This window comes from Vanessa cardui, chromosome 10 (assembly GCF_905220365.1).
Source record: "Vanessa cardui chromosome 10, ilVanCard2.1, whole genome shotgun sequence".
Classification (NCBI taxonomy): Eukaryota; Metazoa; Arthropoda; class Insecta; order Lepidoptera; family Nymphalidae; genus Vanessa; species Vanessa cardui.
The window spans coordinates 6,253,119-6,268,613 of record NC_061132.1 but is presented as its reverse complement, the minus strand read 5'-3'; the positions used below and the strand labels follow the sequence as shown (position 1 = coordinate 6,268,613).

General features: G+C 32.6%; 1 protein-coding gene across 1 annotated transcript in view; it reads right to left on the bottom strand.

The window, feature by feature from the left end:
• The window catches only part of LOC124532747 (uncoordinated protein 58-like), a 485,187-nt gene that overhangs the window by 66,009 nt on the left and 403,683 nt on the right, over window positions 1-15,495 (bottom strand). The window contains exon 5 of the mRNA XM_047107802.1: window positions 12,287-12,321. The gene's annotated coding sequence lies outside the window, so the exon portion shown is untranslated. The remainder of the gene's footprint in view (window positions 1-12,286; window positions 12,322-15,495) is intronic.

The following is a 15,495-nucleotide window of genomic DNA, read 5'->3' as shown; positions in this document are numbered from 1 at the left end:
GTGTTAACGCAGCGTTATACGCGTGGAAACGAGTTCGATCCCGGGCGTCGCCTGCGATAAAAAGCTTGAATTTTCATTTTTTATTTTTTTATTTTTTTTTTCTCCTCATTTTGAGATTACACAAAATTAATTTGTAAAAAGACCATGGATGATAATATGAAACATCGTAGAGGTGTACGAGCGAACATTGCTTCATCCAAAGTGGATTCAAAAGTTATACCAGTCTCTAGTGAGGAAGTTCAAGATATTGTATCCAAAGAGTTCGACAAGTTGTGGCTTAAATTGGAAAATACTATAACCGATATAATCTCTGCGCAACTCAAACCATTAAAGGAAGAAATTGCAAACTTCAAAAAAAGTGTATCTTTCATTAATTCCGAGTTTGAAAATATTAATAAAAAAGTTGAACATATTGAAAAAGATGTCAAGTCTTTAATATCTACTAAAGCGATTATCGGCGAGTTAAAGGATATAACAGATAAAATTCAATCTGATAACAATGATCGTGAGCAGTGGGGAAGGCGATCCAACATAGAGATCTATGGTGTTCCCGAAAAGAAAGGCGAGAATCTATTTAATATTTTTAAGGACATTTCACACAGGGCAAACTGTCCGGTAAATATAAGTACTGACCTAGACTTCATTACTCGTGTAGCATCTAAGAATAGTTCTAAAAAGTGTAAGCCGATTGTAGTTCGTTTCTTGGCGCGCTATAAAAAGGATGATTTCTTGAGTAATGTGAGAAAGCTGAAATTAAAAGCATGCGACTTAGGTTACAGCAATGTCAATACTCCTATATTCTTTAATGATCATCTCACTAGTTCTAATAAGATTCTTTTACAGCGGGCTAAGAATAGAGCTAAGGATAACCATTATCGTTATATATGGGTAAAAAATTGTTCCATCATGGTCCGCCGTAATGATACAAGTCCTATTGTGCACATCTCAAGCGAAAAAGATTTAAACAAAATAAAATAAGAACTATGGTATTTATAAGCCTAAAATATATGGTATTAGGCTTTCGTTATTTGTTTATATTTTTAATTTTGTTATTCATGAATGGCTACAGTTTTTTTCCCATAAAAGTTGTCGTGACTTTAACATATAGTTTTTTATATAGCTACGGCTTTGTATTAGTTATTTTTTCAATCTTCAAATATTTATATTCAATAACAAACGATTGTTTTCTTATTATAATGTATTTTATTATTATTATTATGTTGCATTTTGGCAGAAAAATCAAAAAACCCTTATAAGAGCTTTTATTAAGTGTATTAATTCCTTATTTTTCAATGGCTGCAAATAATATTTCTATTTATTATCAGAATGTTCGTGGGCTTAGAACGAAAACCAACGACTTTTTCAGGAATATGATGATGTCTGATTTTGATGTAATATGTTTGTCTGAGACTTGGTTAAACTCTGGTGTTTATGATGCTGAGTTGTTTGACTTCAGATATAATGTGTATCGGTGCGACCGAGATTATGACTCGAGAGGTGATAAAATGGGCGGTGGAGTACTCATAGCTGTAAAACGCAAGTTTTCTGTCTCTTCATATAAGTCTATTATGTTATCTGGTGCAGCAGCTGAAGTACTGGAAGTAATTATTAATTTTAATAGCCAACCTAGCTCCAACTTGCGTATATACTGCTGCTATTTTCCGCATTCTTGCCTCCAATCAGATGCGTTGCTTGAATTTTTTGAAATGATATCGGATACATATACGAATAAACCTTGCGATACATTTCTGATTCTTGGTGACTTCAATATTAGTAATGCAAAATGGGGCTTACCTAATCTCTCTGGAAATATTAACTTAATTAATAATAATAGAAATGACCTCCTAATCAGATATTTGTATTGCTTTCTTAGTTTTACTAATTTCACACAGTTTAATTTGACATCGAACGTAAACGATAGACAATTGGACTTGGTGATGAGTGGAAATCAGTGTACAGTCTGCCATTGTGCTGATCCTCTTATTAAGGAAGATGGTTATCATCCCGCTTTGTTGATTCATACCTTTACTCCAAGTGTTAGTTCACTACGTCCCCTTTCAAGTACTATACCAATATTTAAGGCTGCTGATTATGATTCAATTAACAACGAACTTACGCAAATTGATTGGACCGATACCTTAGATTCTGATGATATTGAAATTGCTGTTAGTAAATTTTATGAAATAATAAATATTATTATTATTAAATACGTTCCTTTTAAAAAATCTTATGGCACTCGTTACCCCCCTTGGTACTCAAAGGCTTTAATAAAAATTATAAATGAAAAGCTTAAGTATCATCGAAAGTCTATGAAAGATCAAGTGACTATGAAACTTTTAGCTTGTTAAGAGAGCGCCAAAAGTCAATTCAAATTGAATGCTACGATAATTTTATTAAACATGCTGAACGAGTCATTAAACATAATAGTAATTTTTTTTGGAATTTTGTTAAACAGAAACAAACATCACACCAAATACCAAGTTCCATGTATCTAAATGACACACATTCTTCAAATGGCTCTGAAATTTGTAATATGTTTAACAATTTCTTTCAGTCTTCTTTCGAGGCTGTAAATGTTCAACCAATCTCTAGCCCACCTACTGTTACACATATGAGTAACGAGTATATATCTATTAGTTATATTGAATTATCAATTGAATCAATCAAAAATTATCTCAAGCAATTAGATGTTAATAAAGGCTGTGGTCCCGATGGTATACCATCTCTTTTCTTAAAATCTTGCTATAATTCCCTTGCTCAACCTCTGTTAATTTTGTTTAAGTTGTCACTTAGTTCTGGTAAAATTCCCAAGGTCTGGAAAGAGTCCTACGTAGTTCCAATTTATAAAACCGGTGATAAACATAACATTCAAAATTATAGACCAATTTCTAAACTTAATACAATAGCAAAACTATTTGAAAAAATTATTAATGATGAAATTTAACTGCTCATCTTTTGTACCCATTACTTCCGGGGTACCTCAAGGCTCCCATCCTGGTCCTTTGTTTTTCAATATTTTTGTTAATGATATAAATTTAATATTTCAATACAGTAATATACTACTTTATGCTGATGATTTAAAAATTTTTAAAGAAATCAATTCCATCAACGACTGCAACTTATTACAGAATGACTTAAACAATCTATGTAACTATTGTGATAAGAATTTTTTGACTTTAAATGTTGTAAAATGCAACACTATTTCATTTACCCGGAAAAGAATTCCACAAATGTATATGTATAATTTAAATAACATTTCTTTAAATAGGGTGTTTGAGGTTAAAGACCTCGGCATAGTCTTAGACTCTAAGCTTACTTATGCTTCTCACATTTGTTACGTAACATCAAAAGCTTATCGAATGCTTGGATTTATTTTAAGAGTTGGTAGGGACTTCAGACAGTGCTCAACTTTGGTTCTGCTCTATAACTCATTTGTTCGGTCTACCCTTGAATATGCCTCTACCGTATGGAATCCTCAGTATAAAACTTATATAAATGAATTAGACTCCATTCAAAGAAAATTCTACAAACACATGTGTTATAGAGCTGTATCTTCTGCTAAAATGCAACTCTTGTCTCCTCTTACTTTACGAAGACAAGCTAGAGACCAACTTTTCCTATATAAAATAATTAACAGTTTCATAGATTCACCTTTCCTATTGTCTAATATTGAATTTAATTGTCCACGAATAAATTCTAGATATAAACCATTATTTAATGTGCCGATTTGTAAAACGAAAAGTACTAATAATATCTTCTTATATCGTAGCTGCCAAAATTATAATAAAGTTTACTCAGATATTGATATATTATTCGAAAAAATGTATTCTTTTAAAAATAAAGTTAATAAGATTAATTTATGTATCAATTCATAGTTTGTTCTGACGTGTATAAATGTTTTGCCTGTAATTTAACTAACCGATGTAGCCATTAATGCCTTCAATTTTGTTTAATGTGTTTTGTTACTTTTTTTTTTTTTTAATTTTGTTTCGTTTCATTATATTTATGTTAGATTTTATTCATAACTGCCGAAGAAATTCGTCAGTATACGTTTTTAATGTTTGATTTTATGTATGTTAGTCTTTTTTTTAACTTTAATAATATGTGTCTAATTACCAGTGGAAACTTAGCTGATATATGTAATTTTGTATATTCCTATCCCATAAGTTTATCTTATTGTTTGTTTCCCTAAAATAAAATAAAATAAAATAAAATAAATAAAATATTCATAAATAAAGTTTAAATAACGATGGAATCTTATTGTAGAAACGAAATACTATGGCCCAGAAAGGTTTTTATTTTCTTTTTTTTATGCGATAGGTGGCAAACGAGAAGGAGGCTCACCTGATGGGCAGTGACTACCACTGCCGAAGGACATCTGTCACCAGCTAGCAGGGGCGGGTGCAGGGCTAGCAGGTGCGTTGCCGGCCTTTAAGGAAGGAGGGAGGAGTGAGTATGCTCTTTCTTTTCTTGAAGGTTCAAGTATGCCGGCATGTGTTGGTGGTTTTATTATTTTACCTCATCATCATCATCATCGTGTGTTTAAAAACAGTTTCGGTATCGGTACCGTTACCTCAAAGAAAAGTATCATATCCTGTATGATACTATGAAAGTAATCGAGCCATATGAACATCAGTTGTCTAACTTTTCTAACCGCGTATGTTGCAGAGCTGAGTCACCCTGTCAGGGATGGAATGGATGAATAAGGATTCCACTGAAGTTTTTAGTCTAAAGTGAATCCTAAATTTTACTTTCATTAGGTAAGGCACGTGGTAAGCATTTTGTCTCGGTGGAATCTCGAAGTTAACCATTTTTTTTTGTAATAATATTTTGTATTGGTGATGATGATTTGATTACGTCATCATTTTCTCTCAACCTTAAAAACTAATATGTTTACACTATTACCATTATCATAAAAAAGTTTGATCAATTATATATAACAAAAATAAAAGTGGTCCCAAAATTGATCCTTGTGATAATGTATGCTTCGAATATATTAATATGTCTACATACACTGTCAAAGCTGAAAACGCGTCAAACATAGCAGTTAGCCACTAAGTACAAGCACACTGGCAAAGCAGTATAGAATTACGCGAGTGTCAGGGTTATCTTTTCATTCTAAAGATTTTAATTGGTTTGGATCGGCTCGTTTGTTTCAGTTCTTCTGTACAATGTTACTATATATACAAATAATCTAAGAAGTCATGTTTTTTTATTTATTTTATAACATCCACAGGTTCGCAGATGCCTGTGCGTTTTTTAACATTCTATTTTAAACATTTTGGCGTTTTATATTTTTTACTAAACATCAGCAGATCTTCGCTGGATTTCATTCGTCTTCTTGGGAGACGTATCCCACACTGACTTTTTTTAAATATTTTAAAATAATATATTAATAAATAAAATATAATAAATAAATTACTACAATCCAGCGGGTCCTGGCCCGCGCTTGATCAGAGAGAGTACAGCCTCGGCGACTTTGATGTCGCGTTTATTTATAGAGGTCTTTAGAATTCGTTTTAATAATTCTTATAAAACTCCTTGTGGTAATATCGTGAGGAAACTTGCATGAGTTTTTTTTACGTTAAAAGGGGCAAAAAGACGTCTGCAATTTAGGCGCTATGTCCGAAGGTAAAATTCATCAGCTAGCATTAATTCAACCGATTCCTCGGAACGTTCTCCGTGATAAAATCGATAGAAGATACAGAGTTACTGTGGTATAAATCCAAAAAAAAAACAGATAATTAAAATAAAAACGTTAACAAAACATAAAATAATTCCTACATCAAATCACATACAATACAATTTTGTTACAAGACCTCAGATATGAATACAAACGTGTAACGTTCTCGTATAATTGTGAATTCGCCTTCAACAATGAGACACAGATGTTTCGCGCATTATCTTTAGGAAACAACTTAAATCTTGTAACGAAACATGTACCAGAGTTCCATAATTGGAAAACTTGAAAGGTGTCTGCTGTAAGTGGTTTGTTTTGAACGCGGACTTTCACTTTAGTTCCTACCTCCCAACTAATACTTTAAGACTGACTCGATGTTTATTTAAAATACGTGCTTTGAAAGCGATGGTTCAATGAGAAATTAATGCTTCTTAAATATAGATCTTAATTTTAAATACATAAACAATTCATATTACGTATCACCTTATTAAATATAAATAAACAGATTTATTTTCGTAAGTAATATTAAAATTAGTAAGTAACTCTATCTGTCTGCCTGTCGCTCTTTTACTACCAAACCCATGAACCGAATTTGATGAATTGTTAAGTATGAAACAGTATGAACTTCAATAGAATGATATAGGCTACTTTTTGCCTAACTCGTGACAACCAACCCTAAAATACAAGCGAAGCCGCGGGCAACAATTAGTTATCTATAAAGATTATTGTAGTTTTCAAAAAATGGACTCACTGGTTTCGTCTGCAATCCGTCTCTTCGAAGGATGCTACGCTATTGCTTACACACCTTTAGAACGGTATCCGAGTCCTCTTGGAAAACGCGTTATGTGGAATTTCTACCTACTAAAAACAATGTGACAGCAATCCTTATCACAGATCGGAGAGGCATCCACGCTTCCCGTGTTATTTTCTCGTCTAGTAAGGTCATCTCTCGGCGGAGAGCTTAAGGACGTGAAGACTATCTCACTGTGACCGAGGTGAGAAGGCCACGAACCCATGATAATGTTCTAAACAAGAAGAGGTTTTAATGCGAAATAAATTTAGTAAGTTAGTTGATGGCGCCGTTTATTAAATAACGAGGCTAGTGAAAACTAGTTTTGGTTGTGATGTACATAATTATTTTTATCATTACGTGGAATATGTTACAAACATTCTACCCAAAAAGGGAGAAGGTTTAAGTATCAGCTTTAGCCCAGCAGTAGAAAATCTGCAGGTTGTTGTTTTTAAGTATAAGACTAAATCGTTAACCGCTGCCTGTCCCTATATATGCTTCGATCATTTAGATATCAGTATCAGTATTGCACCCGTGCAACCTACATATACTTAACATTTGATTAACGAAAAAATATAATATAACAGCTCTATTACTCGTCAATTATGAGCCTCTGCTCAAGCCTTTGACCATCTGAGATTCATTATCGAATACGTCCATACCTTTACATTGAAAATTTTAAATTGAAGCTATTACTAAGCACAAAATAATTTTTGATAGATAAAGTATACGAACCATGCTACACAAATGTTAAAAGCTGGCCCGAGTATTATAATTCAATTTCATTAAAATATCATTTTAACAAATAGCGCTGTCTAAAATTGATTTTCAAGTAAAGAGTCATTTGTTAAAGATTTGTTCCGATTATTAAATGAAATGACAATGTACGTAAGCATTGCATAATTTATACATCACGGTAATTGCAATCAAATATATCGTCTTACAGTAAAGCATGTTATAAATACACCAATAAAAGTGTTTATTTTTTTTATGTGATAGGTGGCAAACGAGCGGGATGCTCAGCTGATGGAAAGTGACTAGCACCGCCAATGGACATCTGCAGCACCAGGGGGCAGGTGCGTTGCTGGCCTTTAAGGAAGGAGTAGGCTCTTTTTATTATTTATTGTTTGTTTTATTTCTATGAAATAATATAATTCTGAAGTTAAAAATTCAATTCACAAAAATCTCCCATTGTCCTAGTGCTTTTTTTCTTAATTATTTCTAAAATCGATTACACTTTTTATGAAATCGGATACACTAACAAAATTGAGTTAATTAAATATATAATTATAATATAAATTTTACTAAATAAATAAGTATTTCTAACACTTGTGAAGACCAAGCTTCAAGTAAACAAGAACATCAAATAATAAACGATATTTAATTTTACAATTTTTGTTACAATCATCCATTATCTTCCGTTTTTCATCCGATAGAACAATTCCGCTGTCAAATTCGAAAATATTATTTTTCTACTTTTATTTATAAAAAGGTCAAACTAAAAAGTATCTATTACATTTATATCATTCTGTGATTGAGATTAACTCTATATAAAGAAGCTATATAACCTATAGTGATTATTTATAAATATGATATTTAAAATTATTTATACGTATAGGCTTACACTTGATATCTTACTCATATTTGTGGTAAAGAGATTTTTGTTTTATGCCTGGAATTTGGTTTTTAGTGGGGAACTCAAGGGGTATTACGCGAAGTTATACATTAAATACTAGTTTATGCTTGCGGTTTTGTACCTACGCGCGGAAAGGGTCAGATGTTAATGAACTTATGAGTAGTTTTGAATTGAGGGAACGAAAGAGTATATTACGAATACTAGGAACATATATTGTTATATAAATATGAATATTTCCATATTTTCATATTGATAAAGTAAATCTTATTGTCGAGAAAACCGGGACCACTTACGTTATGTATCGTATTCGTTGACATATTTTTGGATTCATAGATTATTAGTAACATAAAGCTTTTAATAAGAGTGGGGACGTTGAATAATCCAGAAGGAGGGGTTTTTATAGAAATTGACGCAGACTATTTGACTACTTGAATTAATTGTATCGCAAATCAATTCTATTTAATAAAAGTCATAATATACCACGTATAGAGTATAATTGTTTTCTAAATTAGTTATAATTTTTACAAATTAAAAAGTTTATATAAAAAAAATATAATTTTTTTGAATAAAATTGCGAATAAGTGTTGCAATATTATAAAATAATTTTAACTGGCAACATTGACGGGAATAATTAATTATGTCTGGTAACTCTTTTTATGGATGCAATTAAACTTTACTTATTAGGGCACTGTTTCTTTATTTAAGAAAACAATAAATTTTGCTTAGATGATATTCACTTTTCATATAAAAACTCTATTTATTAAAAAAAAAATTATACTCTTTTTTTGTATTCACGATCTAATAAACACTTCCAAAGTTCCTTTTGACAGTTGTCATTTAATTAATACACAGTTTTGTCAAATGCATTTTTTTAACTGTTTGTTGCTGTTGGCCCTACTGGCCTTTACAGCGTCACCGGGTGCGGTAGGCGAGTAAAACTATTCAAGCCTTGTGACGAGAGAAAACTTAAGGGCTCAGAATACACGCGTCCTAAGGATGGTTTCTGTAAGGCCGGACCTCGGTTTAGGATGCCGTCGTCAACTGCAGGGAGGAATGACGTGTGCATTCATCGTAGTACGCCTAGGCGCCGACAAGTCGGTAAATAATCAACTACATATTTTTAAAGTAGAGACCTCTCGGTGATATGTGTTTGTAGATCACAGGTTCATCACATACACACAACTGCTGAATAGCAATATCAGCCAGTGTACTGGCACAAGGGACATAACATCTAAGCTACCATTACAAGCCGACATGGCCAAGTGGGTAGAAAGCGTGCATTTTAACCGATGGTTGCGGTTTCAAACCCAGTCTAGCACCACTGAATATTATTTGTACTTAATTTGTATTTATAATTCATCTCGTGCTCGACGATGAAGGGAAACATCGTGAAGAAACATGTGTCTAATTTCATAAAAATTCTGACACATGTGTAATCCACCAAACCTCCTCAAAAGGCAGAGGAGGCCTTTGTCCAGCAGAGGGTAATTTACAGGCCGTTGTTGTTGTACCATTATATGGTAACGTTGACTACAGACACAAGGGACATAACATTTAAGTCATTCATCCTTATATGGTGGCATTGTCAATGTAAAGAATGGTTAACATTTATTACAGTGCCAATGTCTAAGATTACTTTGCCAACCGATAGGTGGAACATTTGCCAGCCCACTTTTCATTAATTTTAACTTTGTAAGTAACACGCGATTAACAGAATCGTAAGCGCAATTAAGCAATAACATGTACATGCACTAAACGGAATATGAAAAATCGAAAACGTGCCGTTTTTGTTTTTTCATTGCTAAATATTTGAATACATTTGAATTTCATATAAAACTATTTACTTAACAGGGCTATTATAGTTTTATATATATTTTTTACTAGCTGTGCTCGCAGTTTCGTGAGCGTTTGAATTGAATAAGAAAAGCTACCAGTCGTAATTAACAGTATAAATTAGTAGCTTATGATTCAGCCTCAACTAGGCTTCTAGACATTCTCTCTCTGTAAAAATTTGGAGCTGAATTCACAAAGTTGCATTGATGCGTGTGAGTGGCAACACAAATGCCAGACACTCATTGATATTTAACACATTTGTATTCTAACTATGTCTTTCTTTAATGCAGAGCACAAGATTATTAACAGTAAGTGCTTAGTTAAAGCACATGAAAATTCAGTGATGATTGCCTGGGATTGAACACGAAATAGTCGGTTAAGATACACGTGTTCTAACCATCTCGCTATGAACATTTATGGAATATGTCAAATATATATGTGCTTAATTTGTGTTTATAATTCATATCGTGCTTGGCGGTGAGGGAAAACATCGTGAGGAAAACTGCATGTGTCTAATTTCATCGAAATTCTGCCACATGTGCATTTCACCAATCCGCACTGGAACAGCGCTGTGGAATATATTCAAAACCCTCTCCTTAATGGAAGAGGAGGCCTTAGCCCGACAGTGGGAAATTTACGGGCTATAACTTTACTATAAATGTTCATATTCAATGAAAATTTTCATAATGTAAATAAAGCACTATATAATACATATTCTACATTGGCTAAAGTAATTCAGTCCACTCAGAAGCGTTAAAGGGTGGCAATTTGCAAGCCGCCGGCTGGACCGACACCCATTGACAAGTAAATTGCTACCTCGGACTTGAGATTAAACGAATATTAGATTTGTACAATACTTACCACACTCGGTGGTTGCGACATTTTATGTTATGTTTTAATTATAACGTTATACAGTGTTGCCAGCTTATAAAATGTTTTTGACTGTAATTATTTTTGGCACTTATGGCAACATATTGAAAGTGAATAAATAATAAGTTTCTTGCTGGTTTTTCTCGCTAAATTCTACATTCCTAAATAGCGTTTTTTTTTATAATACATATTTGTTTAGGCAACTCATTTTACATAGACGCTGTGAAAGTGTGTCGCTGTAAAAAACTATTAATCATTCCTTGAATCGCCAATACGTCGCGATTTGTCAACTAAGGTATTATGAAGGAACATTATACCTTGTTGACAAATCGCGGCGTTTATGTAATTATACTTGCTCACTAACCCTTCAAAACCGTACGCAGCAATACCAAATAAATTTAAATTTATCTTTCCTTACATACTTCTCTTAATAATCTATTTGAATAAAATATATTTTGATTGTATTCAAATATACTTGACTCGAATGACATAAAACGAAGACTCTTATGAGATTAACAATGTAATGTTAGTATATATATAGTATAGTGGACAGATGTTCAATTTTCCTCAACCCAGTAAAGCCTCTATAGGGCAGTGTAGAAATGGAACACAATTCATGCCCTTTAATGATGTGGTTCTGCTGAGATGAGTGGTTTAATTATAACCTATTGTCATGTTAAGTAATCTCTTGTAGAGTACATGACAAAATATAATACATACTATAGTTACAACTCAAAAGAATATCATGGTTATTTTAAGTTTGCTATTTATTTCAGTCATGAAATTACAATATTTTCATTTTGAAAAGGATCCCAAAATAGATTAATCAAATTTTGTGATCAGTGATGTGTTAGTGGACACATCACATACATTATTCTGATTCCAATGTAAGTAGCTAATGCACTTGTGTTATGGAAAATCAGAAGTAACAACGGTACCACAAACACCCAGACCCAAGACAACATAGAAAACTAATGAACTTTTACTACATCGACTACACCGGGAATTGAACCCGGGACGACAGAGTGGCGTATCTATGAAAACCGTTGTACGCACTAATAGACCACGGAGGTCGACATAAAAAAGTTTACTAAATATGATTCACAGACAAAGCGTAATACCACGCGAGTACTCTAGACGGCTTTCTTCTCTGCGACATACAGACTGCTGACACTGTTTTTGGCATTAAGACGTATATCAAAAGTTTATGCTGAAACAGGATATCGCATTTAGCATTTAAAAGGGGATCGTAGCCTAAGTGTAATGCTTCAATATGGAAAATAAATATTTTGAATTTGTCTTTTCATAACAATACATAAATGTTTTCTTAAATTTAACTTAAGATGAGAACAGAAACGTATAACAAGTAAATGAATCATTTTTATACAAAATACGTCAATGTAAGGAACAATTTTAAGAGACGTATTCTACCAATATCGTCAAATATAAATATTAATAAATGAACGTAAAATCTCACCAACATAAAACATCCAATGTGTGATTTGTCCAGACCTGAAACAAATAATAAACTTGTTATTTTCATTCGTAATAATTCTACCAAAAGGTACATCCTTATAATATCCCGCAGGCTATCTTTTCGGCTTGAGAAATATGTGCGGAATTCAGACAATCAAGTGTATTCGATTTCAAATTCAAGGACACTGAATAAACATTATTTTTTTCACTTTCATACAAAAATTACTCACCCAATTAATATATAACGACCTCTAACGACCCGTCCGGGTTCGCACGGGTGCAACCCCGATGCTAAATATAATTCAGAATGTCTTACAGATTTTCAGTCTATAGACAATGCAAAACTGTGTACCTTCGTTTTAAATCTGTAATATCTTCGAAAATATTCATTTAAATTACATGCTGTAATGACCACCTTAATCCATATTAAATGCAAAATGTACTAAAGGTATTTCATTGGATAAGAATTAATGCTGTATTTGTTAAAGTCGTATCGAAAATAACCCTCGATAAAGGTAAAGGATAAAAATAGTTCTTGTAAGTTATCCATAACAGATAGACAGATAACACATAACAGATAAATTCAACAAAATCAAAATCAAACTAAACTTTATTCGAGTAGGCATGTTACAAGCACTTTTCAACCGACTTCCAAAAGGAGGAGGTTATCAATTCGTCTGTATTTTTTTTATTTTATTTTTTTTTTTTTATGTTTGTTACCTCATAACTTTTCACTGGGTGGACCGATTTTGATAATTTTTTTTTGTTTGAAAGGTAGTGCTTCTCGTGGGGTCCCATTTTTTTTTTATTTTTTTCCGATGATGGTATCCATATGAAAACGACATAAGTCTTAAATTTGCATTATGTATATGCGCGACAAATAGGTGAATAACTGAAAATCACGTTAACCAATTTTGATAATTCTTTTTTTATTATAAAATATATACTTCAAGGGTATTTTGGTGAAAGTTTGGTAAGGTTCTGAGCACAGGATCCATGACAAAGTAACGGAACGGAAGGGAACGGAACAATTCTGCGGAGCACGTTAGCGATACTCGGTCGAATCTTTTATTTATAGGTTATTTGGATATTTGAGTCACCTTCCGTAATGTGGTTATGTTTATGTAATTATCATAGTCGAATATTATAATCAACTAGCTACCCACCCCGGCTTCGCACGGGTGCAATACTGATACTAAATATACTACAGAATTTGTTTATTTACGACATCACATCGCAAACTTCTAAAATTATCAGTGTTTCTTTACTATATTGTTCATGTATTATATACACAATCCTTCCCCTTGAATCACACTATCTTTTAAAAAAAACCGTATCAAAATCCGTTGCGTAGATTTAAAGATATAGGGACAGAGAAAGCGACTTTGTTTTATACTATGTAGTGATGGAACTCCTATACGGCTCGCAGTTAGGGTGCGATATGGGGCAGAATTTCTTACTATCTTTAATCAAATTTTGTGTATGTGATGTGATGTCATATGATGTCCGAAATATAGTACACCAGACACCGGCTCCAAATATACCAATAACTATAACTACATGATATAATCGTTAATCGACTTTTAAGTAGTCTAATATTTTACATTTCATTTAACTTAGGAAGACTCTAAAAAATATGTTGAATACGCAATTATTTTTATTACTTTTTCGTGCATATTCATTTGTTTTAAAATAGTGTTTTGTTTGAAGTCGGTTTTTCTTTTTGTTAAAATTTTTATTTATTAACATTTAAAAATACAAATTCATGTTAGTTAAATACAATTATTTAAGTTAATATATCCTGCTTGGAAATCAACAGGTATTAACTCCACGCTTTTATATCATCTATAAAATCTTGTATCGAATAATATGCTTTTACTACCAATTTTGATCTATCTCGTAGAGTTCAGCCTGCGTTTGCAATGTTAGCGCAAAAAAATGTGCCTCTTTTACGACATCATTTTAGAAACCTCTTAAATTACCGGTTAATAAGTTATACTCAAAACATGCAGAATGCTTGGAAATTCTTAAACAATGAGTAAGGAGTCTTGAAAACAAAACAATAATAAGTCATTAGATTTTTACCACTGAATACTATAATATAAAATAAACTTTATAGAATGAGATACGAAGTATTAGTTAAAAAAACCTACATAAATGTATACATACATTTGTGAACATATAACATAAATGTATTTGTTATATTAATAGAATAATAACTCTAAATAGCAGAGTGATCGAGAGTATCGCATTGTATGTCAATGCGGGCTCAATATCTTGTAATCAACTTATCTCTATCAAGTGCTTCATCTGTTATTGATATTGATAACGTTAAAATATTATCTCATCAGTAACAGATACAAAATTATTATAACAGCCAGTGGTTACAAGATGTGAATCGTGAGAGAGGATTCTAAATTCAAAATCAAGGCAATTACCACTGAAATTCTATTCTTCTGTTTATATTAATCTCGTGCTCGTGAGTCAGGATACGCTACGTGTATTTTTTATGTTAAAGGTAGGCGGACGAGCATATGGGCCACCTAATGGTAAGTTATCATTACTCATAGACAATGACGCTGTAAGAAATATTAACTATTCCTTACATCGTCAATGCGCCACTAACCTTGAGAACTAAGATATTATGTCTTGTGCCTGTAGTTACACTAGCTCGCTCACCCTTCAAACCGAAACACAACAATGCTGAGTACTGTTGTTTGGCGGTAGAATAACTGATGAATGGGTGGTACCTACCCAGACGGGCTTGCACAAAGCCCTACCACCAAGTAAATACACCAATCCATGTCGGAGAATTGTGCAGCGTGGTAGGTGAGGCTCCAAACCTTGTTCTCAAATGGAAGAGGACTTTGTCCAACAGTTTGACAGACACCTTTTATAAATACTAAGGCATAAACAGATATATACAATATACATACACAAACAGTATTTATAAATATATCTATTAGAGTAATTGGTAAACGGAATAGTTATTCGCTATACTTATATTTGTAATTAATTTCTTGCATTAATGAAAATCTGCTATACATCGATTCACCGACCAACATCAGAGCACAGACATAAAATAAGTTCCAAACCCTCATCACCAAAGAAAGTCATTGCACACCAAAAGAATACTGACAAACATAATAAGCAGAGTATAACTTACTTTGGTATTCTGAAACGAGATCTCAAAAAGATTAAATTTGGTAT